We start from the raw sequence: 5,203 nt of genomic DNA on the forward strand, positions 1-5,203 counted from the left end.
ACTGCAGATGCTCTCCTGATGGAGATACTAACTCCGGATCCTTACAAGGTGCCGGAGAAGACCAAGAAGAAGGCCAAGGGAACCCGAAAGAGTTCCCGATGCCAGGTGGTATCGGACTCATCGTCCGATGACTCTGTGATGCACTCCTCCCACGAAGACGAGGAGGAAGATTAAGATGCTCCCCCTCCAGCTGGGGGAGACAAGAAAAGGAAGGCCGCCCCAACCAGGGGGCGAAGGGTCCAAGAAGGGAAGGACTCTCCTTCCGGACTGCTCCACCACCGCCGCCGAAGACGAAGACGAGTGGCTGCTTAGGGCCAAGCCCCTAGCGAAGTCGTAAGTATTTGGATACCAGAGTAACTCATAGCATACCTTTGTCGCACTGCTTCTCCTAATACCGAATATGATTATGCAGACCGCCCCAAGCCCGTATCGACGTATCTTCGTCGGACGGCTCCTTGGACTTGTCGGATATGGATAGCGATCCACTTCCGACTGCCACCTCCCCTTGCCCTACGGACAATGCTGAGGTACTGTCTCAAAAGGCACCGGGTCGAGGGGAGACAGTCTCGGAGGCGCCTCAAGGTGACCTTCCGGACTCCGGGAGCAGAGGGAGTAAGGCTCCTGAGGGCTCCGAGTTCGGCCTTCAGCCGAACACTGTGCCAGAACCTCCAGTGGTTCCGGACTCGAGCAGGCGGCCTCCTTCCAAAAGGGGCAAGACACCAGTGCCGGTGACCTCTGTCCATCCAGAGGCACCGTACAATCTGCTGGGAGCACTTCGCAATGCTTCCATCGACGAAGAGCACCGCACTATTATGAGTGCGGTGATCTAGAAGGTTCAGTCCGCCAAGAGCGGACTGACTGAAGCATGTGCCAGCCTTCTAACAGGCTTTGAGGTAAGTATTTGAAATATAGGAAAAATATTACCGCATAGACAGTAGCCCCTGATAATCTGTTTGGTGTTCAAAGAAAAGTCGAATAGAGGATCAAATTATCTGTAGGAGTCTAATACTAGTATGTCTGTATGCATATGCAGGCTTCGCTGCTGACCTCTGCCGCACTGACTGCGGAGGTCGCCGCACTGAAGCAGGACCTCGAAGGATCCGAGAAAGAGCTCGGCCTTGCCAAGAGGCAGCTCGAGGAGAACAAAGGTAAGTAATACCTAGTCTATAGATATGTATATATACAAAAGGGATACGATTGCAAAATGACAGGATCATCTTTAATTTGCCAGGGGCCACGACCGAAGTGGCAACCCTGAAGCAAGCGCTATCCGAGGCCGCAAACAAAGCGGCCCAGGAGCGCACCGAGCGGGAAAAACAAGAGGCACGGGTGGGCGAGGTGCAGCAAGAGCTCCACGCTCTCGTGACGAAGCACGAGGCGTTGGAGCTTGACTTGAAGACACGAGAGCCCGAGCTTGCCACGGCCCTTGAGAGTGCAAAGAATGCCCTCCAGGAGATTGATGCGATGAAGAAGATAGCGGCGGGTAAGGCATTCAATATGCAAAGCAAGCATGTGAAAGTAAATTACTTATTACTTACCTGATTCCGGAGCTCTCCAGGAGCATTCGCAGATTTGCCCCGCAGCGTGTCGGATGCCGCACAGTTTTACCAGGCCGAGGAGGGAAGCTCAACGGAGAAGTTGTTCTGGTCTCAGTATACTGGGACCGAACACCCGATGCCTCTGAGCGACCAGCTGAAGCAACTGGTCGAGCTGCACAAGGCGGCCGAACAGGCCATGAAGGGCTTTATAGTCTAGATGTGGCCTGGCGACACCCTTCCCAACAGCTACTTCGGCCTGGTGAGGCGGCTTGTGCATGCCTGCCCACGGCTGGAAGTCATCAAGCGGTCCGTCTGCATCGAAGGTGCACGCCGGGCTTTCGCCCGTGCGAAGGTGCACTGGGCCAAGATGGACGCCGTGAAGCTGGTGAAGGAAGGGCCACCGCAAGGCAAGGAGCATTGCCATCCCGAGATGTACTATGAGGGTGTCCTGAAGGGTGCTCGTCTTGTAGCGGACGAGTGTGCAAAAGATGTAATATTTGAATAAACTTGCTCGTGTAATCTTGTATTATGAAAACTTGTTCATATGCGCTATGCAACGCTTGTTTGAATTTAAAATATTACCTTCTATTCGGCTGTTTATCAAATCTGAGAGATGGCTAGTCGTCGGTTTCTGCCCCCACGCCACGAGTGCTGGGGTGTTCGGGATAAACCTGAGCACTCTTGTTCCCATTTTTCGGTCCTTCGAGGGAGGTGCTCAGCACAACAAACAAGGCAATCGGACTATAATGCGTTATCACTCTCACTTAGCCATAGAATTCTATAATTTTAAATTTCGGCGAAGCCCCTAGTATTCGGAAGGCCAAATTCGGGGCGCTAGACACACCTTAAGCCGGACAGGGCCGACTCCTCGCTCTAAGCGGCATAAGTCTTTAGGGACTTGAAACCTCTCGAACAACGACCAGTCTCTCACCTTATCATGACAGTCAGTTTTAGCTTTCTCTACTGAGGTGCTTAGCCCGGCAGAACCGGGGCACAATCGCAGTAGTTCTCCCAGTGCTACCTTAGCTGATATAACGGAACGTAAGGTACCAAAACATGGGAGCCAGGCAAAACCAACTATTGACCCAAGACATGATTCGGATCTGATGCATATAATGCTATAAGTTCGGGGTGCCGCACTGTCGAAAGTGTTCGGACTTCTCACGCCGTATTATGGGGTATGCTTAAGCCCCTAGCGTATTGGCCGTACCAGAGTGTACGGGTGCTAGATGTCATGAATGAACATATATATATATATATATATATATATATATATATATATATATATATATATATATATATAAAGGAAGAATGCAATAATAGTCTTAATGCTATGCATTGTTTATTCAAAAAGGTGCGTTAAAGCAGAATGATACAAGTAGTGCGATAAGCAAAAGGTAGGACTATTTGACATGTCCCTTCCAAGGGCAGGCTGAGGAATAGTATTAAAGCAAGTAATTCACTCGTTATCGTAATCCACCTGGGAGTTCCGTGGTGTGACGTAGCTTTCTGCCTCCTTGGTTGCTGCATCATGTGTTCGGCAATCATGCTGCCGGACAGGGTTTCCAAAGATTAAAGTCCTGAAAGAGAAAAATAACAAAGCGGAAGCCCCTACTGCGGTTTAAGCCGCGTCTTGGAGCGTGCCGTAGTAGTGCCCCCCTCCCCACTTGTGCCCATGGTATTTTTAATGCGTAATATGTACGCATGGCACAGATTTCGCCGTTTGGCTGGGACCAGGGTGGGGGCCGCATTGCTATGCGAGCTCGGAACGTGCCAGGTGGTCCTGTTGCCGATTACTCCGGGCGCGCTTGAAGGTGTCCGGGTCCTTAATCGCCGAACTAGTGGATTGCCTTAAGAGGCTGCTTTGCTCTTCTGCTACGAGGGCCGCGGTGTGCTCCTCTGTGCGGAGAGAGCGCTCTATGTTTCCATTGACTGTGATGACCCCCCGAGGTCCTGGCATCTTGAGCTTGAGATATGCATAGTGCGGTACCGCATTGAATCTTGCAAATGCGGTTCGCCCGAGCAATGCATGGTAGCCACTGCGGAACGGGACTATATCGAAGATTAATTCTTCGCTTTGGAAGTTATTCGGGGATCCGAAGACCACTTCCAGTGTGACTGAGTCTGTGCAATGGGCCTCTACACCTGGTATGACGCCTTTAAAGGTCGTTTTTGTGGGTTTGATCCTCGAGGGGTCTATACCCATTTTGCACACTGTGTCCTGATAAAGCAGGTTCAGGCTGCTGCCGCCATCCATAAGGACTCGAGTGAGGTGAAATCCGTCAATGATTGGGTCTAGGACCAGTGAGGCGAATCCACCATGACGGATACTAGTGGGGTGGTCCCTGCGATCGAAGGTGATCAGACAGGAGGACCATGGGTTGAACTTTGGGGCGACTGGCTCCAACACATATACGTCCCTGAGAGCACGCTTCCGCTCCCTCTTGGGGATGTGGGTTGCGTATATCATGTTCACCGTCCGCACTTGTGGGGGGAACCTCTTCTGTCCTCCGGTGTTCGACTGCCGGGGCTCCTCCTCGTCATCGCTATGTGACCCCTTATCTTTGTTTTCGGCATTTAACTTGCCGGCCTGCTTGAACACCCAACAATCCCTGTTGGTGTGGTTGGCTGGCTTGTCGGAGGTGCCGTGTATTTGACACGAGCGATCGAGTATATGGTCCAAACTGGACGGGCTCGTAGTGCTTCATTTGAATGGCTTTTTCCACTGACCGGGTTTAGAGCCTTTGAATCTGGCATTGACTGTCGTATCCTCGGTATTGTCGCTGTTAATGTGGCGCTTATGTTTGTTGCGACGTGACCTGCCATTGTCGTCCTTGGTATCTGAAGTACCATCACTACTAGGGAAAACGTTATACACAGAATCTTAGCAGCAGCGCGGTTTAAAAACAGGCGCTACTGCTAACTAGCAGTAGCGAGCTTAAAGGAACCACGCTACTAATAACTAGATAGCAGTAGCGCTCTAGGTGAAACAAGCGCTACTACTATAATTGCCATGGATTTGCCCCCAGGCTAGATATAGTAGTAGCGCCCTTCCCTGGACGCGCTGCTGCTAAAGTACTTAGTAGCAGCGTGTTTCTGCAAAACTCGCTGCTGCTAAGTGTTGCATCTAATTAAGTTTAGTCCCATACTGCTAAGTGAACAAGGTGTTTAGCACCTTAAATATGTTGACTATTTAGATTCTACACAAAAAGATCAATGATGACCAACGTATATTTTTTATGCATGCTTAGACCTAGCAGTAGCGTTTTTCCTGAAAACGCACTATAGCTACTTTAGCTATAGCGCGTTTCCTGAAGTGCGCTACTGCTAGTTCGACTTAACCACCCAACCGCTCAAAATTTTGCTAAGTCCTCCTTCCCCCCACTGTTCCCCTACTCCTCTGTTGCCGCCACCCGAGCCCGAGCCTGCCCTCACCGCCGCCGCCCGAGGCCGCCGTCAACCTCACCGCCGCCGCCCGCCGCCGCTCTCGACCTCACCGTCGCCGCCGCCTCCCCCACCCCCTCCGCTCCCGACCTCACCACCGCTCTCAACCTCACCGTCGCCATCGCCTCCCCCAACCCCTTCGCTGCCTCCCGATCCCGAGCCCGCCCTCGCCGCCCCTACCTCTCTGTCGCCGAGCACCTCCCCGCCATCGTCTCTCCCCT

Source organism: Triticum dicoccoides, chromosome 5A (assembly GCF_002162155.2).
Source record: "Triticum dicoccoides isolate Atlit2015 ecotype Zavitan chromosome 5A, WEW_v2.0, whole genome shotgun sequence".
Classification (NCBI taxonomy): Eukaryota; Viridiplantae; Streptophyta; class Magnoliopsida; order Poales; family Poaceae; genus Triticum; species Triticum dicoccoides.